Raw genomic sequence first — 15,442 nt, 5'->3', positions numbered from 1 at the left:
TTCAGAGTAGAAAATCTCGATGTTCACTGATTCAATGTGTTCATTGAATTAATATCTTCTTTTTATTTTTTTAAAAATCATACCAACTCCTTCTTCATTGGCTGCCTTCCAGTTTTCATGCATGCTGTTTTCCATGCTCCCATAGCAAAAGAAGGAATTCTTAGAAAAGTTCAGTAACAAAAACTTACTGTAATAAAAAAAAGCAAGTATTTGACTGAAGACATTTATGGTGTGCTTGTGTGAAGTATAGTAGGAAGGAAGCCAATCATTTTCTGTTCATTATTGTTTAAAATACCACCATGTCTGTATAAACAGAGCCCTATTTATACAAACAATACAATAAAAGCACTCACATATGCTATAATTGCTGATAAAATTACGTGTTTATGCTACACAGTAGATTGGCTGAATGCATGTTGGAAATTACTGCACTTTAACTGCAGGTTAAAATGTGTTATTGAAAAGTTTATTTTATGTTTTATATATAAAATAGCAGAATTATAACAGTAGTACTAACTTTTAAATACTATTAATGGCTAGTGCTCTGTTATTTCATTAAACAGAGATCTGCTTCTTCTAAAATAATCTCTCAAGCTCATGGTTATTTTCTTTTTAAGGCAATGTGATAGCAATACTATATTGTATATTAGTCTGCACAAGAGCAGCTGTAATTCAAGAGTCAATTCTCCATTCCTCAGACAATAAGAACTTTATGACAAGAACTTTGCCTTACAGATATGTGTATATAATGAATAAATGACAAGTTCTTACCAGATAGCAACATTATATTCTTTATTGTGCTTGGGCCCTCACTTACAAAACAGCCAAGAAATGTCAAACACTTAGATAAATCAGCTCTTACTGAATTTTAGTTCTCTGGAATCCTGCACACATTGATGAGAACAAGTCCTTTACTGCCGCGAGATAAAATACAGCTCACCCCTGAGGCAGATGTTGCAGAAGCAACGTGTGGATAAGAAGATAAGACTTCAGAAGGTGTTAGCCAGTGCCATACTAATTGATTAGTTGCCATTGCTGAGAAGAGATTGTCCTACAGAGCCCCAGCCATCAGCTGCCTCCTGAGCTAGATGGAAATCAGTGGGATGAATTCAGTAGGGGATTATTTCAGGCATTTTGTTTAACAATGACTCCTTAAGTTCTAATGTATTCTAGAAGAAATTATGCTCCAAAGATTAATAAGCAATTGATTATTTTCACTGAAGTTATTTTAAGAAAAAGCTATCTCCCACTAAAATGGAAAACCCCATCTTCCAGCATTGCAAGCTAATAAAGATCTTGGACTTTCTTCAATCACACCTTAATAACAGCAGTAATAGCTTGTGGTGCTTTTAAGAACAGGGTTTTCCAAGGCCAAATTCCTTGTAAGGCATTTCAATTTCACAGCCTGGAATAAAAGCCCAGGTTTTTGGAAAAACACAGTACTGGAGGGTCTACAAACAAGATGGGCCTCTTGCTTCTCAGGAGAGCAAAGGTGCATCCAGGGGTCTTATGTTAAAATACAAGCAAACACAAATTTCTAAGTGAATGTAACAGTGATTCCTGTTAGACGTCTCTTCAGGGCATTTAGTTTTCTTCTGTGAGATCTGGAAGTTAGACTAATAGATGACAGCATGTCCCCCTGCAAATGGCTCTCCAGTTGAGAGGCTGAAGACTATTGTGCCCTTTTCCCAGTCTACTTCTAGAATGGTCCTTTTTGACTCACAGAAATCCATAGCAATATATTTCCCAGGTATCACTTTGAACTAAATGGATCCACTATTTCCCTCCCTTTTAAAATTTTCTGAGACAGATGTCAGCAATAACCTCAATGCCTCTCTGATTCTTGTTTCCTTTTCCTTCTTTTCCTCTCTAAATGAAATCATTTTTGAAGCTGCTCAGAAAATCCAGATGTAGCCTAATAAAAGGGAGAAAAGGATGTGATTTTCAGGAATCTGCCATAGTTCTTTTAACCGTAATGATTGCAAATATATTTCCATTTCATACATCTACCTAGATGGTTCTTTGAACTCGAAATACCACGGGTGACCATGATGTGGAATCTGACCATCTAAAAGCAGAAAACTTGCAAACACTTGTGAGCTGCTCAACACATCCATTTTATTTTCTTAGGCTTGGAGCCCAAAACATTCCAGGAACTTTCCAAGCACAGAGATGGATCCTGTCTTTGACTTTGTGTCGTTACTAACAAAAAATTCCATGACATTTTGTTGATGTGTTTGTCTCACTTAATACAACCCCACATTATGGTGTTCATCAAATCCGTGCGACTGAAATTCTGTATTCACTGCAATACACACAAAGCTCTTTCTTCACCTTCAATGTGTTGTTCTGGCATAAAAATCTGTGAACATTGACATGAAAACTTGCTGAATGTCTTTTTTGTTTCCCTAGCATGTTCATGAAATAGAATGAGAAATCATGACGTTTGAAATTTTTTTTTAATGATTATGCTTCACATAATTCATAAGTAATTTCTAGGCCCTAGAGGTTCCCATGACACATCAGAGCTACTGTTGTTGTTAAGATAATGGAATTAAGTGGTATGTAGGTGATATAGATTCTGAAATGCTGGCACTGTGCATTCATGAAGCCTTCTGTGGGCTGCAGAATGATGGAGCTCCTAAATTTATCTCCCCTTGTTTGCCTAGATAAGCAAACAGATGCAAAACCCAAACATGCAGAGCTAATGAATTCTGTAAGAACTCCCTGCTCAAGCCTAGCAAGGGATCACAGCAGGAACAAATGCTTGACCTCTTGAGTTTAATAACAAAAGTTAGATTCTATCCTCAGAAATGCTGGTAAAGCTTTTCGTTTCAGCAGATAAATATTTACATCTGAAAGCAAGGGTTTGACCCGAAATAGAGTGGAGTACATGGTTAGCATTTATCTGAGGCTTGTTTTCCACTGTCAGTCCATGGCTGAAGAATGGAAAGGTGCCCTTTGGAAGTGGTCAGGAAACTCTGATAGCCAGATCATTGCTGTTCTGAATGTGACTACTGCAGAGCTGGAGGGCACCTGCAGTCTGAACATCTGTGGAAGAGTGAGGGGAAGACTGTCACAGCTCAGTTCCAGCTGCAGTCGTGTCTGGCTAATGAGCAGATGGAGACACTGGTGGTTAATGATTTCTTGGGGTGGCCTCACAGGGGTCACCACTTTGGGTTCTTCCTGGCCCTTACTTCAGAGTTAGGACAAAGGCTGAAAGCTGCTCCATGGAAAATGGCTTTGGCTGATCCTAACATATTTTTCAGCAACCAAACATATTTCTAGTGCTGAATAAACAAGGCTCAGATTCAAAGTCATGTGAAGACCCTCACAGCAACTATTTCGTTGTTGTTTACTCATTAGTCTAAAACTTCTGCTCCTTCCCTTTGTCCCCTCCTCTCTGTTCTTTTGAAGACGAATGCTGTGAGGAGCAGAGAAAGACCTTCAAAATGACAAAAGGAGTTGGAAAAAAAAAAAAAAATTATCACAGCCCACTACGAAATTATCCTTGCACTGCACTGGGGGCTTTTGGCAGATACACAGAATCAGAAGAAATAGTGACCACAGATTTTATTTGTCTACTTTTCAACTCTATATATTAAATTAAAAAAGAAAAAGTTACAAAAATGTACAATACCTTGTTCTCCATTCAGCCAGATGAACAGTCCAGTAGAGTAGAAATTGAAAGCAATTACCTGATCTTGAACTGGTGGACAATTTTATCATTTGTGGTCATAAAGTTTCCATGTCGTGAAAGTGCATCACATGTTTAATAGGATTAAATAAATATTTTTAATATCTGATGCTTCATGCATGTGTGAAAGAAACAATATACAGTGCATTCCCAGGTTATTTTTTTCATGAAGTATTTCTTAAAATCAACTCCACAGAACATGGATAAACTTGTACCTTCCACGATCACAAATGCGTTCTCGCTTCCCATTTCCATTGCCTAGAGTGCATTTTTGCAATGGATTGTGATGTTTTTGTTTTTACTGATTATAATCTCTCCCTGGAGAAATACCAGCTTACCTATATGCTCAATATTTCCCCAGATGCAATATAAATGTGCTGCTGCAGACAAATTGCATACATATATCAGAGGGCAAAAATGGACCTTCTCCTCAGATCGAATCCCTAGTCTTTAATTTAGGTGAGCGTTTGATTCAGAACTTGTCTTTGCAACTGAAATAGAAAACTGGTAAAACAGTCTCCCAGGCTTTTGGAAGAGAGACAGAAATAATCTTATCTTTGTACAGTCCCTGCTGGTCTTTTTAGCAAGAATCTCCCAAGAATGCTCAGCTAGGACATACTTCAAGGAAATGACGCCCTTTATCATCACACTGAAATGTAAAACATTTGGGAAGTGTGGTGATATTTTCGTCAAGAATGTTATTGTAGGAAATTCTTTCGTTAAGGAATTGTGAACTAGCTTGTTTTCCTTGCTCTGATGCTGAGGTTTCATTTACTTGAGCACTGCCTTTAAAGCAGCTGTTAAAAAAACAATAGGACCACTCATCTAAAATAAAATAATATAATTAAAAAGTAAATCACTGCTGACACTAAAGTGTGTTTAAAAGCAGCTGCAGTCAATAAGATGGTTGGATTTTAGTTCACAAAAATGAAAGGCATGCAGCTACATGGGACCAATAATGCTCTGTGATTTATAGTAGAAGAGTTGTGCAGAACAAAGCAGGAGAAATGTGGACCTGAAAGTAGAAAAAGAAACTGTAAATGCTTAAGGCTTTAATGTGTAAGTTCTTGTGGAGCCATAGGAAGCAGTGATTAAGAGAAGTCTTTGAGAAGGACTGATACAATTGGGACTGGTCAGGAAGAGAGAGGCATTCAGAGCAGTCCCTGCCCCTGGAAAAGGTACAAAGAACTACATGTAAAACAGGTGGAAAATAAAAAAACCCTAATTACTTCAGAACTCTGATCATATCTTACAAAGTGTTAAATTTGGATTCACCTGGTCATGCTTACGGCAAGTAGTACCTTCTTCAAAAAGAGTCATAACTTTTGTATAGTTCAGTTATTTCAGAACTAAACTAACATTATTCGTGAACAATATCTGCCCTTTCAAATGTTCTTGCCTGTTGTATAGAGCACTTCTGACTCAGAAAATGAATAATTGATAAGGTGTAAGCCTGTGAGCAATTGGGATCTTTTCAGATCTTTGAGAAAGAAATTTGCTTTCGTTTCTAAAATGAGCAGGACATTTTGGAGAAATTGTAGCTGGGTGGTTCAGAGCATTAAACCGTGGCTCAGTAGAAGTGGGTTTTGCTCCCAGAGTTTTCACAAATGTTTGTCTGACAGGAGGAAAGTCTACAGGAACAGATAATGCTTAAAATTTCAGGTAATTCTAAAGTTTGAACATTGACTGTGTTTAACTCATTAATCAGCTGGGTGGTGGGGGAGAAAGACCGTGTAAGACAGCAGGAACTGTTCATCAGCAGAGAGTACAGGATCTAAGTCCCCAGACTTTGAAAATATTATGTAGATTTTCCTGACTATCAGAATAGATCTTACTGGAGACTGGATTTTCTTTTTTCCTGACTGTAGGATTTCTTTCTAGACCATATTCTATCTTCTCTTTTATTTCATTTGCATAGTTCCTGTGAAATGTTCTGTCCTCTGTTTGGGTTTTGGCACAGCAAATAGCACTGTACGAAGTCTATTGGTGTGCAGAAAACTTAGTTTTGACATTATGACTGTCAAGACTGAATGGAGTGGCTAAAGGTCACTTGTTTTCTGACTCGGGTAGAGATGGATGAGGGTGAATTAATCGTTGGAAAGGATTTTTTCTGAAGGTTGATTTTTTTTTTTCCAAGCATAGATAATAATGCAGTGAATCAAAATAGGATGAGAGATAGCAGGTGTCCAGCTTTGTGGATGGAATTAGGGGAAAGGAATTGCTCAAAATTTTCACCTCCCTTCCTTAGACAAGTGTCCTCATTTATAAGCCAGTTACAGCCAGGTGCATATCAAAGGAGATCCACTTGTTCTTCAAAGCTGTGCCTGCTCAGGGTCTGGTTTACAGTTTGCCTTTTAGGTGACTTTAACATGGGTTTTGGCTTTGTGAAAAGTGTGGTTTGAGCCATAGATTATCCTTATCTGTTTGTTAGTTTGCACAAAATTAATGTAGTTAATGTGTTTCTCAGACAGCTGGATCGTGCTCACGGGATTAATCAATGTTTTAACCACAAATTTAAATTGATTATGGATGGTGCCATGTTTGCATGTAGCTGCTTTGGTTTTCAGAAAGTGGAACAACACGTCATTCAGTGTAGGAGAGAAAGTTTGGTGCCCCCACCTTCATTTGTGGATTACCTGGTGTCACTTCGGAGTTATTACATCAGAGCAGGGAGAGTGTCATTGTCAGGCTTACTCTGGCAAGGCCTGTAGTGTCATCGTGGTGCTGAGGTCAGTGCTGGAGCCTTGGCAGTCAGACAGACAGCTCTGTCAGGGTGCTTGGAAAAAAACTTTCTGAACTGTAAGTGGTTTATTTGGTCTGCTAACTTTTCTGTACTTTCTGTGCACTATGGTGCAAAGGATTTACAGGAGAGCTCTAGAGCTCTGTTATTTAAAAGCATTTTAATATTCTTTGAGGCAAGGTGCCATGAAATACAAAGTGCTATTAATTGCTTCATCAGACTTGAGAGAATGCAGCAGTAATTGCATGTTTAATAGACTCTCACCATTTGCAGTGGTGCAGCAACCCAGCAATTCTGTTGTGAGCAAACATTTCCATCGGTTTATTTCAGTGTGCAGCTGCAGTGTCAGGAGAAGGCAAGAAGGGACAACCCTGTGAATTTTGGGTGCTTTTGCCTTAGAAACATGAATGCTGAAAACATTTTTTCTGGTTAGCCACAGGATGATGTATTCTTAAAGTTACTCCAATGGACAGAGTCCAAACACTGGCTTGGTAAGAAGATGTGGCATTTACCCTGCTTTGCTGCTCCAATTATTAACCACTTTGGAAGTTTGCCCTTCAATAACGGGGCTGTCCTAATCTCTTTAGAGATTAATAAAAAGAAAAACAACCTAGTTTTATTTTAAGAGATAGCAAAGCATTTTAATAAAGTGGTCTAACACGTGGAACTAGGACTTCAGTGGGTACCAGTCTGGTCTGGTGCTTTTGTACAAATAAAGTGGTGAATGATGGTGGTTTTCAGAGTTCTTCTGGAAATCCCCCAGCAGGAGCCTGGTGTCAGAGTGGACTCGAGGGAGAGAAAATAAAAAATGAGGGAAAAGAAATATCTGTACATAGTAGCCCTGATTTAAGAGAATTGAGCACAAATCTAATACTGTACAATCCTGATCACAGAGTTACTAGAAACGAGTTTATTAGAGACCTAAAGGAATACAATTGAGATGATCACAACAGAAATATCCACTTTATTAAGGGAATGAGAACTACCAGGGGTCTATTAAATATGCAATTACTGTGACTTTTTCTGGGGATTGAACCTGCCATGGAATATTCAAAATGCCTGTTTCATGGCATAAGAATGCATTGTGTCGTGATAACATGGCTAGCAGCTAAGCTCTAAAATTTAAGCCTAACTTCAGAACATCAGCTTTAGAGATAAGCCTATAAACAGGTCAGTGTACACACAATTTCAAAACAACCACATTAAATAACAAAGGATGCACCTCACAATAAGCATTTTTAGCAGTGCACTGAGGCAACAGCCTTAAGGTGTGTCCTTACCAGTCAGTGGTATCTCACAGCTAAAACCAAAATACTTAGTTTACCCTGACTTTGCTGCCGTGATTGTTTCTCAGTAAATTCTTATTTTTAGAGTTAACATTGTGAGTACAGTGCAATATGGCAAATGCCTTCTTTTAGAGTGCATGCCTCTGTTCATGATCCTTAACTCAGAACTATTCTGATAATAAAATAACTACATGAGAGCTGCACTCACCAATTTGATGTCCCTGGGTTTTTCCAGAGCACTTTAGGGATGTTCCTTAAGACAAACACCTTTGTTCATGTCTGGCTTATTACAGAGACAACATCAACCATTTACATCTGGTTACTACAGGATGACCTGCGGCATTGTGGCTACAGGGTTTAACTCTTCGTTTCCTCTTCTGTTGGTGCTTTTCCAAACAAGCAAATAGAAACCCAAATGGTACTTTCTACAGAGGAATTGTTAGCTCTTCCCTAGTATATTAATTATATCAAGTGCAGATGTCACTCTAGTAGCATCTCCTACTGTTTTTAATGCGGTAAGTATTATGTAATTCCTCTTTTAATGTTAATTATTCAGTGGCACATGTAAAGTGTAGTCATATTAACTGATGTAAAGATACTTGAAGCTCTTGAAGCAACAAGTATTGTGGGCACCAGGTAGGGAGATAATGTTCACCTCACTTCCTACACTGTTCTGGGGGAACAGTTAGTGCTAAATAGCTTACAAAAACAAGCAAACAAACAAAAAAACACCCAAAAACCAAACAAACCCTCAATAAAATACCATTTCTCTGCTGTTTAACTGCTGGAAAGCAAGAGTGAACCCTCAGAGATGGATGACAACATTACCTACACCCAGACCACTGAAATTTCTAAGTAGCAAAGAAATTTTCAGGGTCAGTCTCAGTTTCTGGATTTGCCCCCAATGCTGTGGATGGGGAGATGCACTTCTTGCAAGAGAGAAGCAAGAATATTAACAGGGTTCAATGAGAAATTGCTCCAGTGGTTTAACGAGGTCCACCTGAGTGTTTACTGCACTAAGGATGGGGTCAGACAAAACTGTCAGGGAGAGGCTTCCACTGAGCCATGGGGTCCAGAAAAGACCCCCTTGCAAATCCTCAGTGGGAAACAGGGCAGGAGAGTTCCTTACCAGAGAAAAACAAAGGCTCTCCACTCCCCTAAAAGCCAATCGTGCCTGCAAGATGGGCAGTGCAGTCTCCTCTCCGTCTGTCTGCACTTACAGGGGTGCAGAAGCAAAGCTGAGGCAGAATTAAAGTCCACAAGCAGAATCAGGGCTGTCAGACTGGAGCTGCTCTCTGTTCAGAGAAAGTTCTTGGAGTCACACAGTGCTGACTGAGCTGCTTTTCAAGGGGAAAGGAGTTGCAAGGAAAGGAGGTGGTAAAGGGAGCCGCTGACGGGAAAAACGGCAACGCCTCCACTTCTTGGAGAAATCTCTGACATTCCTCTTAAAACCCTGCTCTCCTAAGTCCTGGAAGAGATTGAGATGACTTTATCCCAAATCCCAGACACAGGTGTTTTGGTCATTAAACTCTGAGGCAGGTTAATGTCAAAGCATAAACCATGAGGCTGTAGTGTGCCAGAGGAAGGGCCCACATGGCAGTGTCCTGTCACAGCACTGCTGAACGTTTTGGGTATGGGAAGGGATGTTAAGTTGATTTCCCTAAAGGAATACTGCTTTCCAGATTACAGAAAATATAATTCATGGTAGGATCCTCAATTCCTCAATTTGTTAAAAAGCTGTATTTCTGGTCAGATGTTTTGGTGAGTTTGATTTGGGGGTTTTTCAGAAGAAATGGTAAAGGGTGGCTTAGACACGATACCTTTACTGAAGGGAAATTAAGCTGTTGTGATTGCCTCTGTACAGCAGCTAAAGCACATTGAGAAAATTTTATTGTGCATCTTGAATGGAAAAAATCCCCTGCATTGATTTGTCAAAGTGCTATCAAGGGTCAGGAAAGCTCACCCTCTGAGCTAATTTGCTGCTCTTATTTAAAATCCCTTGCTATTATCCAAATAATTATTTCTCCTCTGTTCAGGCTCCCACATTTGGCTAATGTGTAAGCAAAGCATCAGGAAGAATAATTGTGACACCTGGAGTCTCACTGCCAGCATTTACCAGATGACAGAATTGTTCTGTGCCCCCATTCCCTGGGCTGTTTCTCAGACCAGACCCAGCCTTCTCCTGAGGTTTCCTGCTGATATTTAAGCAGTTGAGACTCACTTATTCCTAGCATGCCCAAGAGCCTGTCTCAATGCTTTCATCCTTGACTGTTTTGAAACTACTTCCAGGAGCCTGAGCAAAAAATGCTGTAGTTACGTGAATATGAATCTGATGAGTGAACCTAGTGATTTAAACCAGTTTTATCATTATCTCCAGTGAATGCAGGTTTTGTTTTGCCACTCAGTTGCATAACAGCTGCTTTATTGCACACAGAATCTGTTGGATTGCTGTCTGGAGTTTTCTCCCCATTTGTTTTCTGGTGTCCAAACTTTTGAGAGTTTAAAATAGCAGTAGCTTTGTAGCACTTAGGTTCAAAGGCTGGGTTAGGCTAAAGGATCGATGGAACTGGGAAATTTAAGACAGGAGGAGGTCAAAAGGGTGTGTGTTGGATAAACCTATTAAGCAGAGAGTAGGAGTTGCACCACTTAAGGTCAGCTCCAAAATCTAGTTTGATCCCCTACTTTAAAAAGTAGCCACGGTGAACTGTAGTAAATAGATTTTCCCTTGGGTTTGGCGAAGTAATTTAGGATCTCAGAATGTTTTCGTGGTCCTAGAGACAGCAAAGCATTCAATGTAGAATGAAGCAAAATGTGCAGTAGAAAATCATCATGCAATCAAGAAGTGGATTCCTGAGGGAGACTGTTTTCTAAGGAATCTGCTCAGGCAGAGAAAATGAGAGCTCAGATCTTCAGAGCATACCTAGGGCTCATTAACACACACTGCTAAGCTTTATACTCCAGAAAACATGAATTACTGCTTTAGTGGGAACACCCCAGATTATGTAACTGCACCTTCATGGAAATAAACCAGCGCATCTGATTTTCAATGTTGCCAGTAGCAACAGCTCTGTTATCAATTTCAGCCTACATTCACCTCCTGAAACCTCCACCTCAGTGAAAGGAAGCCCTGTGGGACAGGTAATGCAGAAGGTTGTTAATGCAAAGTGAATCAGTGCTTTGGGGATCTGTAGTCAGATTAACAATGAACACACTTCTTTTTGCATCCCATCCTAGTAATTTAGAATTAAAATTCCTGTAATACCCTTAGAAAGCTTATTTCAAAACACACAGTGTCAGCTAACATCTGCGCAGTCACCATCCCGAAATCCTGAAATGGCGAAGCTTTAACACGTATTTCCGTATTTTCTGGGAAATGTGGACAATACCCACATTTGGGGAAAATTCTCAGCCTGATTATCTGACAGAGAGGTTTTTCTTTGTAAAAGTGAATACAAAATTGCTAAGTATCCACTTCAGGAAAGCTTTCCTGTACAGCACAGCAGTTAAACTGGGACTGTCTGAGGTGCTGGCTTATTTGCTCTCCCGAAGCAGGGATGTTTTCAGGCAGTAACAATTCAGAAATAGATTTAAATGCCCAGCTCTCCTTCTGTTTTTATTCAGTTTCACCCCAGCAGTATTTCTGTATCTATCTCAAGCCCAAAATTGTGTTTAGTAATTGATTGGTTATTATTAAAAGCCTGGAAATTCCCTCAGACTTTCATAATTGGTGAACTGAAAAACTCAGATTTTGTATTTCCTGAAATGACATTACCTATTTTTCAAAGGAAATAAATAAGACCTTTTTAATTAAAGAAATGGCTATTTGTACAGAGAAGTATTGAATTTGTAGGTACTATGATCAAATAATGAATTCCATTCAGGCATGTTTATATATCTTATAATATGTGTGGCTTTCTCAGCTGCCACAAAATTGCTGTCATAAACATAGAGAAGTCAAAGTAAAATGGGCAAACACAATCCTGGTATAATTCCACTGGCTGAAATGCATATTTGCTGTTTTTTAAGATAATTCTAAACCTGTGCTAGTGGCTTTAAGTATAATCTGCCTGAATCTAAGTCACTCATAGATTTAAACAGAATTTAGTTGTCATGAAATGATAAAAATAAGCCTTTGTCTTTAATTATGGGCTTTTTTCCCTCTCAAATGAAGCAATTTGTGACTAAAAGCTTAGCCTTTTCAAAAGTGCTCTTTCCTAAGAACTGGAAAAAACCAGCTTTTATACATACTTTCCTAAAAACATCTCTGCATGTTGAACTGCATCTTAGCACTGCTTTTATCACAAAAATATTTTATCACAGAAAAGACAACCACTTCCTTTTTCTTTTAAGGTTTTTACAAATTTCAGTAATGTGCCTACATCAGTGTCCCTTTTCATTCAAATACATCTGCAAAACCGAGGTAGGCAAGATTTCTACAGATTTTATCAACACAAGAAAACATGCCATGCTTTGAGTAATATACCATGGAAGTCCATAATTTGTTGAGTATTAATTAATCAGGTATTTTGCATTAGATAATACTTTAAATGCAAGACTGGATTTTTATTCTTCTCTGTGATTTCTGTTTGTCTGCACACAGTGGAGGTGGAATGAGGACAATTTATAGCAATCAAAAAGACTGATCAGATTTTGAGAGCACCCAACTATCCCTCCAAAGCACTACATCATTCTAATTTTTATAGCATTTGGTTCCCCACAGAAATGTGCAATACACTTTTTTATGCTCACCTTATCTCTTTCTCCTTTAATAACAAATTATTTTTGAGGGGAAGGATGATCCTGCAGGGGAAGATGCTATCTTAGAACTCAGATACGTAGGTTTGTTTGCAGAAGACATTCAATTCATCCTCTGGGAACTGAAGATAATGTTGCTTTTTCTACTTTTTAAGAGTCTTGTGAAAATGAATCCACTGTGGATAGAAAGGCATTCAGACAGTGTGAGGAGTGTTGTGGAAGGAATTAAATGTTCTCTGTTCTAAAACAATGGAACGAATGCCAAGCAGCAGCAGTATGAAATGAGTGAAATTAAGCTCTGGCCCAAACCAGGTGTTCTTCATTCCCACAGTTCATTGACTCTGACTCTGATTTGGATGTCAGATAACACAGCAATTTGTGTAGCTGAACGGAATCATATTGTTATCACAAAGTGCTAAGTGATCTGCACAGTAGTAGTTTCTAATGTTATTTGGCACACCTAAAATAAAAATAGTAATAAAACTTCTAGAAATAACTTCCAGTATGGAATAGATGCTAATCATGTTGGTTACCAAAAAGTGGCAGGACCACATGGGATAACTTACATGGCTCTCTAGATCCTACTAATCTCTCTTTTATTCCAAAGGCATTCAGATCATACTTAAAACTTTTGCTGAAAGCTTTCATTACTTTTTAATGGATGTTACCTTTCAAACATGTAGTTTTAAGTCCCCTTGGTTGAGAAAGACTTCTAATCAAATTCTATCTTTAATTCTGCCTTTTTGAGCGATGTCCCACTTTCTGTTCTTGAAGTGAGGAAACGTTTTTAATCTTTTGTAGGTGCACAGTAAAAGGTTTTAACTTAGCAGTGGTTTTATACCACAGGGTTCTGTGTGTTGTCATTTAATTACTTTATTCTGCATGAGCATTCATTTTTACATTGCAGGAACAAATGGATGTAAAGCAAAGGATTAATTTTTAACAACTTCAGAGTATCAGTAAGGCTGTCAGTATCCGAATGACAGTATCAACCTTTTAAAATCATGCTATTGGACTTTTTGGAGAACAGTACTTCCATAGGGAACAGCGATTGAGTCAAACACTCACCCCCAGGTTTAATACCAGTGTAGAAAGTGGATGTGGAGAAAAGGAGAGTTGTTTGCTATTTTTGCATGTTTTAATTTAGGCCACAATCCAAATTAAATTGAAGTTAATATAGAAACCACTTTGGCTTCACTGGAGCAAGTTTTAAGCACGTAGAGAAGGAGCCATTCTACTTCAAATGGAAGCTGGAATCCTATAATTGTACTAATAACAGAAATTGGAGAAGAAGCTTCAGGAGAAAGACTTTATACCAAGTTTTGTCAGTGATTATGTCTAACCACACTTGACCTAAGCGATTTTCATCAGCTCCAAGCAGGAGCATTGGTGCCCTTCCCCTTAACGTCTCCTGACAGTGTAACATTTTGACACTCCATCATTTTGCAAACAATCTCATTTTCTTTGCCAAAATGTAAGAGTTTCATTACTTCTGAATAATTGCTTCCAAGACAAATACAAAACTGATGACAAGACAACTTGCAACATACCACAGTGAAACATCCTAGTTCTCTTTTCCATATTTTGATGGAAATTCGAGATTTTGTTTACTTAAAATACTTTAATTAAAGCAAAACTTTGGGGATATGAAGAGTAAAATGGGTACAAATGTAGGGCAGCAAGCACTAAGAAAATGTCAACAAAATTACATTTTTATTATATAAAAAAAAGTGGGGTTTTTTTCTCTACTCTAAAGTCTGTGCAGTTGGGTTATTCAAGGCAGTGGGGTTACATCAGCTGGTTATTTATTATTAATTTGTGGATTTCTCTTCAGGTATTTCTTATCCTCTCAGCTTCTACCACCTGCCAATAATTCCAGCTACAGAGATTGGCTGGCAAATCCAAGCACAGTAGCTTTTCCATAGATTGCTCTCTATCCATGGATCGATCGCAAGGCTGTGAATTCCTGGACAGCGTCAGTTTCTGTGGGCTCTTTAAATTTATTGTGTTTATCCTCAAAAAGATGGAGGTCAGCTAGAGAGTCTGGAGGCAGAGGAAGGTCACGGCTTTCTGGAGGAACTCCCCAGCCTGATGATCCTGCAGGAGGCCATGGAGATGCAGGACTGTGGCAACGCCTGTGGCAAGTGGGGCTGGGATCCCCAAGCCTGGCAGCCAGACCTCACTAGAAATGTTGGAAATGTGCGTGATAGGGACACCTGCGTCATTAGAATATCAGTCTGGAATAGTAATGACTTAACTCAAGTTGTAGCTTAATCCTTTGTAATTGTCAAAGAGCTCTAGGTGTGAAAAAGGTGTGTTTTCATTCCACACTCAACAGAACACCGCATTCTTCTATTTTTTTTTCTTTAATTTTGATTCAGGAGGTGTCCATGAATTCAGTGTTTGCATCTGAATTTTCACCTCTTTTAAAATTTCAGGGATGTCTGAATCTTCCGTACTCTGTTCCTTATTTCCTTCCCTCTGCACTTTCTACTGAGCTATTAGTCCTTGCTCGTCTACTCTTGGTGTGCATTTTTAATTCGAATAGCACATGCTGAAATGCTCTCAGACATGACTGATTTTGATACTAGTGACATAATTACTGCCTGCTATTAGATAAGGAGTGTATTACTTTAATAAACGTAGCCATCTATGCTCATGACAGACTTTCATTGGGATGTAAAATGCACAGTTAATAATTTTGACTCAAATCTCTTCTCAAGGCAAGTAAATGATATACCTGGCTGGAAAGCTTTAGGGTATTGAAACTAGGAAAACTAAAAATGGAGGCAAATTCCATTGTCAGAGACAGAAGTCTTTTAACTTCAAACCTTTAACTTCATTAATTTAATCAGTTGCTTTTTAAACCACTTTGAGTGCAAAACTGTCTCTTCTACTTTTGAAAGCAAGGAGGTGAGAAGAAGGCTGCCCTAGATGAACCTGGATGTGATGAATCTCTCCTTC

The 15,442-nt window shown here is 38.6% G+C and overlaps 1 protein-coding gene and 1 long non-coding RNA gene across 6 annotated transcripts in view; one reads left to right on the top strand and one right to left on the bottom strand.

Annotated features, from left to right (window-relative positions):
* Nucleotides 1-15,442, bottom strand: part of LOC116445047 — a 69,152-nt gene that overhangs the window by 5,954 nt on the left and 47,756 nt on the right. For all 4 annotated transcript variants that reach the window (XR_004240632.1, XR_004240631.1, XR_004240633.1 and 1 more), the window contains one exon: nt 12,473-12,654. This is a non-coding gene — a long non-coding RNA (uncharacterized LOC116445047). The remainder of the gene's footprint in view (nt 1-12,472; nt 12,655-15,442) is intronic.
* The window catches only part of SPON1 (spondin 1), a 175,540-nt gene that overhangs the window by 127,509 nt on the left and 32,589 nt on the right, over nt 1-15,442 (top strand). The window lies entirely within an intron of this gene.

Source organism: Corvus moneduloides, chromosome 6 (assembly GCF_009650955.1).
Source record: "Corvus moneduloides isolate bCorMon1 chromosome 6, bCorMon1.pri, whole genome shotgun sequence".
NCBI classification, from domain to species: domain Eukaryota; kingdom Metazoa; phylum Chordata; class Aves; order Passeriformes; family Corvidae; genus Corvus; species Corvus moneduloides.
This window is presented reverse-complemented; position numbering and strand designations above follow the sequence as displayed.